At 43.4% G+C, this 9,877-nt stretch overlaps 1 protein-coding gene and 1 non-coding gene across 2 annotated transcripts in view; one reads left to right on the top strand and one right to left on the bottom strand.

The window, feature by feature from the left end:
- SCFD2 (sec1 family domain containing 2) overlaps positions 1 to 9,877 on the bottom strand; it is a 299,733-nt gene that overhangs the window by 41,479 nt on the left and 248,377 nt on the right. The gene's annotated exons all lie outside the window — the stretch shown is intronic.
- On the top strand, positions 5,156 to 5,224 carry TRNAT-UGU (transfer RNA threonine (anticodon UGU)). Its single transcript has one exon. It is a non-coding gene; the product is annotated as a tRNA-Thr (tRNA).

Below are 9,877 nucleotides of genomic sequence, written 5' to 3'. Positions count from 1 at the left end.
AGTCTCTGGCGCAGCCTATTATATCTGCTTCAGCCAAAAGTCAACTGATCATGAGAAATAGCATTAATATGCTTGGTCCCAGCCTTGTAGAATTCTGGTTTATCTCCTGCTGATGTTTAGCATATATGGACTAATGTTTGACTGCAGTAATGAGAGCGATGAATTGGACAGTAACACTGGAGTCTTATCAGACTTAGGTGGATGGGTTCAGAGTCAGCAATGACCCATGCCTTCAGGCCAGAGATGGGCAACTTCTTCATCCTGGGTTCAGGGCTGGATCCTCCTCTGTCAAGCTGCCTTAAGGGCCAGGCTCTCCCTGCAAGACAGCAGAGTACTAAAAGAAAGGGGTGCCATGAAGCTGGGAGGAAATCCTAAGAAGGTAGTGCCTTTTGTCTGTCGAGGACTGCTCTCAGGGGGTCCTTCTTAGCTCACCAGCATCTTTCCAGAACCATACATTGAGAGCCCCATGTTCTGCCTCTAATCTAGAGGGTACATTGCACCATACGAGAGCATATGCAAACACACTATTATCACAAATATATACTATATATATTCAAATCACCAGGATAATATAGTTTCTGACATAGTGCTGGTAAGGTGAACTGCACACCACTTATTTAACCCTTTATTTGCAGGTACAGAAACCCCCAGGTTTGGGTCACAATGTAATTAGAATGAAATGAACTTAGCACTTTAAATGTGAGGAATGCTTTTAGTGAAAACTCTTCCTTATTCAGTTTATAAAGTTCTCTGCATTTATATGGCAAATCCAAATAGACAACGATTTAAGAAGCAAGTGTTACAGTCTACAAAAATTAACTTGTCTGATTGGTGGCAGGCAATCACTGTGCTATTCCAGGAATGTCAAGCTCTAGTTTTCTTAGAAAACAGTGTAGGAGTCACGCTGTTGAAATGATAAATGGAAGTGCCATTTACCTTAGATACAATAAAGTACAACAAATGAGAAACTAACGGCTTAAACTGAACAACTTGGGGGGTGGAATTATTTTCATAAGCAATAATATCCATTAAAGATCCTTTTTTCATATTCAGCAGTTTCCAATGTCAAATACAGATTCCCCCCCCATGCAGCCCCCCGCCCCCAAACCTAGTCACCTCATCTAAATCTTCCTACAACACACTTGTTTATATTTTAACCAAGCAAAGGCTGTGATTTCTTTTTGTAGGAGGATATTCCAAAGTTTGAATCCAAGAAGTCACGCAACCTATATACAACTAAGACACTGCTTATTTACTTGAAAATAGAAACACATTTATTTAAAAAGGAGACATTTGGAGGGGGGAAATGTCAAAACAGGAAATGCATGCAATTAAAAGCAACACCGGTTAGGCTTTGATTCAAGTAACACTAATGTAAAAGTAACTTCTTTTGAAATAAAGGAAACTGCCTTCCAAGTACAAAGTACGATCAGTATATTTTGAAGGGCAGGGCTTTAAAGTTTACAAAATTCAACAATACAAGTTCATACACAACACATCCAGAGCTCTTTTTGTGTACACACAAGGAGTGCCTGCACATGTGGAAGTTCCCAATTAAGGAAGAGAGTGAATCCATAGGCATGGATTGGCTCTTTCCACTGAAATGAACAGAAAAACTTTTCTGAGCAAAGAAGTTCCATTCCATCCCTGGAGCTTCTGTACCAAGAACCTATTGATGGATTGAGGTAACTGTCAGTATGAGTAAACATATTCTTTGACTGCAGTGGCATACCCATACTATGGTTTTCATAGGTGTATCTGAATCCTGAAGTACACAACCTCAAGAAAATGATGGAACTATAGAGATCTTTTTGTTTTTGTTGTCCACACAATAGGACATCAGTAGCAGCATCTAGGCATCTCCAACCTTTTGCACCTGGAGAGGATCTACTAGACTCTTAGGAACATAGGAACATAGGAAACTGCCATATACTGAGTCAGACCATTGGTCTATCTAGCTCAGTATTGTCTTCACAGACTGGCAGCGGCTTCTCCAAGGTTGCAGGCAGGAATCTCTCTCAGCCCTATCTTGGAGAAGCCAGGGAGGGAACTTGAAACCTTCTGCTCTTCCCAGAGCGGCTTCATCCCCTGAGGGGAATATCTTGCAGTGCTCACATATCAAGTCTCCCATTCAGATGCAATCAGGGCAGATCCTGCTTAGCTATGGGGACAAGTCATGCTTGCTACCACAAGACCAGCTCTCCTCTAAAGACAGCGCCCGTGGGACTCGAAGCCCTAGGGCTGGCAATACAAATTACTGCCTATTTGAAGGAACTATTTGAAATTACTGCCTATTTGAAGGAACAGTGGGTTAAGCTGGCCCTGGACAAGGTGTTAGCGTGTGTGTGTGTGTGATGCTATGATGATCAGCAAGGCTCCAGCACCTGAGCAGCTTGGCTATGGAGAGGATGTGTCCAGTGGTTATCTCTGGTCCATGCAAACGACCAGAAAAAGGTCTTTTCCTACTGAAAAACTCATGTTTTTCACTCTGTGTACTGCTTTGTGCTACAGCAAGGAAAGCTACAGCAAGAAAAAGTAAACCACCGAATCAACTCATATCAATGATATATCATGGGACATTTTGTTAATTGAAACTGAGAACTGAGAAACATTACAGTGATCACAGAATGTCTAGAAAACATTAGTGTGTCACAAAAAGTGCTATGAAACAGTATGTTGTAAGGGTACACAGAGAGCTTCAGTAATGAGATGTTCTGGAATCTGATTATCTTTTTCAGTACATAATACAAGAAAAAACGCTTTCATTTTCATTCACAGGACTTAGCATCAATAAGGAATGATCACTTTTGATGTTTATCTTTTTATCTTTTTCTGCGGGATTATGTTTAACAGTTATACTGTATGATGAGCATGAGGAGGCTAGAAAGTAATGCCACCCCCTGCAGTGCCTTTTGATGACTGACTGCAGGTGAGATTCTGAAGGTGGGCTGGTGTTACATTCATAAGGAATAGTGGTCTTGTAATGCATGGCCGATTGTTTATTTCACTCTTTTCACAGTTCAGAAAGAATTTTTATCAGTTGGGCTGGTAATCCTTTGAATTTTTAAATCTTGCCATGTGGGATGAGGCATGGGAACTTTCTTGTCCCAAGAGGTACTTTTGACACCCCTTGGTCCCTCATTCCCACTATTTGATAATCTGGATTATATGAGCTAAATTGTTAGCAGTACTGGCTAAACATCATGACAATATGATTAAAAGATTCGCTTCACATCAGGGGTGTGGGACAACAGCAACAAAAGGAGCAGCTACACTGGGGTGGCTACTGTCCTGCCAATGCCTGGGGGCTGCCAGCCACCTCCCCCACATGCCCCCTGCACTGCAGGTGCTCCACTGCCTACGATCCCAGCAGCCTTCACCGCCTCAGCTGCACCCATACACTGGTGCAGCCTGATCACGTCACCATGCCTATGCACCAACTTGGTGATGTCATCAGGCCACACTGGCACGTAGGCTGCCAGGATCGAAATTTTAAGTTCTCTAATTCCTATTGTGGTTTTAGCTTGGATTTTTAATGTTTAGTTTAATTTGGTTAATTTTATTAGTCTGATTTTACATTGTAACTATTTTTATAAATGTTGTGAGCCGCCCCGAGAAGTAGTGTACTTGAGGGGTGTGGTATAAATATTTTATTTAGATAGATAGATAGATAATAAAAGCAGTGGTGGTGAAGAAGACTGTCAGGCGGGTGGGCATGGCCACCCATCCTTAAATTCTGCACTAGGGCTGCTTCCAACTTTGTTATGCCCCTGTTTCACTTGTTATGCAAAATATGGGACCTGATAGAGTCCAGACTGTGGGCAGAAGGTTGGTTCTGATTCTCTTAGTACCATATCTCTCCCTACTCGTTTTCAGAATGGTCTTTCCTCCCTGCGCATGGATGTGCTACCATCAACTCCATGTGCTGCCTCCCTCTTCCCTTACCATCTACTGCTCCTAATTTCAAGCTTGAACTTCAGCCTGGCCAGCCATTCTGCTGTCTAGGGAAGGAGAAAGTTAAGTCTGCATGGCAACTGGAGGTTTCATCCTGAAAGTCCAAATACTAAAGCATAGCTTCCTCTTTTCCGAGGGCTGGCAAGAATGACTAGCCAAGTAGCCATGGCTGGTGTGACTGTAGTCAACAGCTGACTACTAGATGTTCAGGATAAACAACCAGTTGGACTATGAGACAATTGCCCCCCGTATAATAATAATAATAATAATAATAATAATAATAATAATAAATTATTATTATTATTATTATTAATTTACACAGCCAGACTGGTTTGTTGTTGTTGTTGTTGTTGTTGTTGTTATTAATTCAATTTCTATACCGCCCTTCCAAAAATGGCCCAGGGCAGTTTACACAGAGAAATAATAAATAAGATGGATCCCTGTCCCCAAAGGGCTCACATTATAAAACAAACACAAGATAGACACCAGCAACAGTCACTGGAGGCACTGTGCTAGGGGTGGATAGGGCCAATTACTTTCCCCCTGCTAAATAAAGAGAATCACCACGGTAAAAGGTGCCTCTTTGCCCAGTTAGCAGGGGATAATAATAATTATTATTATTATCAGCCTGGTAAAGCTTATTAATAATAAGCCTGGTAAAGCTCCAATTCAGTTTACTCTTGTTTCCTAGAAAGAAGAGCTATGTAAAACAAAATAGTATTCATAAAAAATGTAACTAATTCTCAGAAATCTTCAAATAGAATTATTTCATATTATGAATGTTCAGTACATACTTAACCAAATAAACGTTTATAGAATGTTAAGCTTTATGACTTTCCAAGATTTCACCACTTAATTTTTCCCACCCTTAAAACAGCTGAAGTTCTTGCTTGATCCTTCCCCCACCCCCACCGCTCTGTGATCCACAATATATAATACCTTACAGTTTTAAAAGAACTCTATATAAAACTCTACCTATTCTAATCTGCTCAGAAAGTATTTGTTATCCTGTGCAAAATCAAATATCCTATGAATGTCACAAGTATGGGGAATCAAACAACTCTTGTTTTACACATACTTCAAACACTCATGATGGTATTTCACGAAACCTGATAAACTGAGAATAACTGAAGCAGAGAATATTTTTTTCCTCCTCCCTGGGACTCTGGCTAGAGTAAGGCAGTTTGTCTTTCCCACATTGGTTGTAGCTCAGTGGTAGAGCATCTGCCTTGTATACAGAAGGTCCCAGGTTCAGTCCCTGGCATCTCCAGACAGGACTGGGAAAGACTCCTGCCTGCAACCTTGGAGAGCAACTGCCAGTCATTGTAGGCAATGCTAAGTAGATGGATCAACATCTGACTTGGTATAAGGCAGCTTCCTATGTAAGCCGCTTCTCCGCTTCTTCTCCTACTGCAAGAAGCCCCAGAAAAAGCAGCACAGGACAAACAGATTATTCTATTCAGTCACTGATAAATTTTTGGTTTCATTATAAGCAGCTGTTAAGTAAGTAAGTTAAGAAACTTTCTCATTATAACTACCAGTGGAGAGAGTTTGGGTTTGGGGTTTCAGAAGAATGACAGGAAACTTTGGGAATTGGTGGCAAGAAGTATATATACTTTACACTTCTATTCCAGAAGCTCATATCCCAGCAGAAACATGGTTTCAACCACTGTTCCCTCTAACAAGGATTCCCAGATGTTGTTGACTACAACTCCCAGAATCCCCAGCTGCAGTGGCTTTTGCTTGGGTATTATGGGAGTTGTAGTCAACAACATCTGGGAATCCTTGTTAAAGGGAAAACTGGTTCCAACACTTTCCTGCCATTTATGACAGAACACAAAATGAGACATTTATAGAATATCCGCTTCCTAAAACACACTTGCTACCAATGTGGCCTGCAGTTTTGGAGACAGATTGTAAGCATCTTATCGCTCACTGATTCCCAGGAAAGCCCTAGGGGAGGACATGGTAACACCGCCCCGCCCCGGACGTATACAAACTGAATACTAATTGATGATGTCCTATAATAGTAAAACTTTTTTGTAATATCAATAGCACATGTATCATTCCATCAAACAGGGTGCAAAGGATCATATACCTTTTTTTTTTTTTTTGAGAAGGTAATAGGCAGGAACTGATAAATTACCACCCAAGCAGGCTTCTGGATGTTTCTCCTAAATTATATACTCGACACCTTGCATTAGCTGGAGGACTGGACAGGGACGTAAAATCTACATAAGAACCTAAGAACAGCCCTGCTGGATCAGGCCCAAGGCCCATCTAGTCCAGCATCCTGTTTCACAAAGTCGCCCACTAGATGCCTCTGGGGCATGCCCTTTTTCCTGCTGTTGTTCCCCTACAACTGGTATTGGGAGGCATCGTGCCTCTCAGGTTAGAGATGGCCCACAACCACCAGACTAGTAGCCATTGATAGACTTGTTCACCATGACTCTGTCTAAGCCCCTTTTAAAGCCATCCAAGCTGGTGGCCATCACCAAATCCTATGGCAAAGAATTCCATAGATTAATTATTAGGGGTGTGCATGGAACTGACTGGCCCGGTTTGGTTTGAACCGGGCCAGTTCGGGCCGACCCCCATCGAACCCCCCCCGGTCCGGTCCGCAAATTTTTGTTTGCTTGTTTTTAAATTAAAGTATAATTTAAATACCTTTAGCCCCTTCGGGGGGCTTGCTGAAGCCGTGGGGGTGGGGGGAGCCACGCGGGTTCCCTCTCCCCCTGCAGGCCTTCTTCATCACCGCCGCGGCCCGCCACGGCTGGGTATCTTAGTATTTTCGGCCCTTTCGGGCCACTGTATGAGCGCGCTGCCACCATTTTGGCAGCCACCGTGCATGCGCCAACCACCAAAATGGCAACCACGTGCTCGTACGGAGGCCCGAAAGGGCCGGAAATACTAAGATACCCGGCCGCGGCAAGCCGTGGCGGTGATGAGGAAGGCCAGCGGGGGGAGAGGGAACACGTGCGGACCCCCCCTCTGGCGGCCTCAGCAAGCCCCCCGAAGGGGCTAAAGGTATTTAAATTATAGTTTAATTAAAACAAAAAACAAAAACAAAAAATTCGTGGACTGGTCCGGATTGGACCTGGTGGTCCGGTTCCAGTCCAACAGAACCAGGGGTGGTGGTTCGATTGGACCCTAAACTCCCAAACCGGACTGCCGCACATCCCTATTAATTATGTGCTGTGTGAAAAAGCACTTCTTGTTGGTCCTAAATTTCCCGACTACATTTTCATGGGGTGACCCTGGTTCTAGTGTTGTGAGAGAGGGAGAAAAATTCTCTCTCTCCACTGCATGCATAATTTTATATACCTCAATCATCTCTCCCCTTTGATTGATTGATTAAGTGCCGTCAAGTCAGTGTCGACTCTTAGCGACCACATAGATAGATTCTCTCCAGGATGATCTGTCTTCAGCTTGGCCTTTAAGGTTTCTCAGTGGTGCATTCATTGCTGTCGTAATCAAGTCCATCCACCTTGCTGCTGGTCACCCTCTTCTTCTCTTTCCTTTAACGTTCCCCAGTATTATGTACTTCTCAAGGGAGCTGGGTCTTTGCATAATGTGTCCAAAGTATGATAGAGATTGAGCATGGTCATTTGTGCCTCAAGTGAAAATTCTGGATTGATTTGTTCTGTGATCCATTTGTTTTGTTTTCCTGGCTGTCCGTCGTATCCTCAAAAGTCTTCTCTAGCACCAAAGTCCAAAAGTGCCAATGCTCTTTCCATCTTGCTTCTTCAAAGTCCAGCTTTTGCATCCCTAGAGTGTTGTGGGGAAAACCATTGTCTGAACTATTTTAATCTTTTAGGTGTAGACACGTCACAGCATCTGAATATCCTTTCCAAGGCCTTCATTGCAACCCTACCAAGCGCTAATCTGCGGCGTATTTCTTGACTGATGGATCCTTTACTGTTGACGGTTGATCCTAAAAAGCAGAAGCTATCCACCACTTTAATGTCTTCATTGTCAATTCTAAGGCTGGTTGCTGTACCCGTTGTCATTAGTTTAGTCTTCTTTACATTTAGTTGAAGTCCCATTTTTTCACTGTGCTCCTTGACTTTCATTACTAGAGCTTGCAGGTCATCCACTTTCTCAGCTATCAGAGTGGTATCATCATCATAGCGCAGGTTATTGATGTTCCTTCCTCCAACTTTATAACCACGCTCATCTTCTTCCAATCCAGCTTCTCTCAGTTTATGTTCAGCATATAAATTGAACAAAGAGGGAGAAAGTATACAGCCTTAACTTACTCCTTTGCCGATCTTTCACCATGTTCCATCTGGACTGTGGCTTCCTGTACTATGTATAGGTTTCTCATGAGAACAATGAGACGTTCTTGGCCTTTTCTGAAACAAGCTTGAACATCCAGCATTTCCCTTTCCATGTAGAGCTCTAATCTGCCTTGAATGATCCTGAGCATTATTTTGCTAGCATGTGAATTTAAGGATATTGTGCGATGGTTTGCACAATCTGCTGAGTCTACTTTCTTTGGTATGGGTTTGTAGACTGACTTCTTCCAATCCGTTGGCCACTGTGTCATTCTCCAAATGTGTCTCCCCTTAGTTGCCTCTTTTCCAAAATAAAGAGTCCCAGATGTTGTAGCCTAGCCTCATAAGGAAGGTGTGCCAGGCCCCTGATCATCTTGGTTGCCCTCTTATGCACCTTTTCCAGTTCTACAATATCCTTCTTAAGATATGGTGACCAAAACTGTACGCAGTACTCCAGAAGTGGCCGCACCATAGATTTGTATAAGGGCACTAATGTCTCCGATGTTGTTTAACATCTACATGAATCTCTGGGAGATTCATCAGAGGATTTAGTGCAGGGTGTTATCAGTACACTAAAGACACCCAAATCTATTTTTCCATGTTAATATTGTTGGGAGAAGGCATAACCACCCTGAATGCCTGCCTGGAGAGAGTAATGGGCTGGATGAGGGATAACAAACTGAGGCTTAATCCAGATAAGACGGAGGTACTTATTCTGAGAGGTTGGAATTTGGGAGATGAGTTTGATCTGCCTGTTCTGGATGGGGTCACACTTCCCCAGAAGGAACAGGTATGCAGTCTGGTGGTGCTTCTGGATCCCAACCTCTCTCTGGTTCTCCAGAGAGAAAGTCCCATGCTTTCTGGAGTGATTTTGACCCTCCTGACTTTCCCTTTCAACTTCCTTTTTACCAATCTCCTCATTTTTGAGAAGCTTCCTCTTCTGAAGTCCAACACATCTGTATTGGACTTCCTTGACCATTCTCCACTTGCATATATGCTGATCTGGATCACACTATGGTCGCTGCTACCCAATGGTTCTGCAACTCTGACATCTTGCACCAGGTCCTGGGCACCACTCAGGATTAAGTCCAAGGTCACCATCTCCCTGGTTGGTTCTGCAACTAGCTGTTCTAAGGCACAGTCATTTAGCATGTTTAGAAATTTGGCCACTCTTTCATTATCTGAATGTGAATTTGGCTTCCAGGACATCCCGCCTGCATTTCCTAACATCATTGATGCCAACGTGCATGACAGCTGACTCCTCCCCAGCACTGCCAACAGCCTACCTAGATGCAATGTGATGTCCACAACCTTCACACCAGGCAGGCAAGTCACTATGCAATCTACATGCGGGTCACACACCCATCTTTATATGCCCCTAATGACTGAATCACTGGGAGCCCCTGCCGGAGGAGTATCCTCTGTGTGAGAGGATATGGGCACATCACCCAAGGAAGGGATCCTTGCTTAGGAGCGTTTCCCTCTTCCACAGACCAATGTCCTCCTTCCCTGAGACCCTCATTCTCCATGACAGCATAAGCGCTGTCAGCCTGGGAGCCTCTATCACATCCCTGAGGGTCTCATCAACATTTCTCTGCCTCTCTTAGTTCTCCAGGTCAGCCACCTTGGCTTCGAGGGAACCAACC

The sequence above is a fragment of the Hemicordylus capensis genome, chromosome 5 (genome assembly GCF_027244095.1).
Source record: "Hemicordylus capensis ecotype Gifberg chromosome 5, rHemCap1.1.pri, whole genome shotgun sequence".
In the NCBI taxonomy this organism is placed as follows: domain Eukaryota; kingdom Metazoa; phylum Chordata; class Lepidosauria; order Squamata; family Cordylidae; genus Hemicordylus; species Hemicordylus capensis.
Note: the sequence above shows the minus strand (reverse complement) of the source record. Positions and strands in the feature narration are given on the sequence as shown.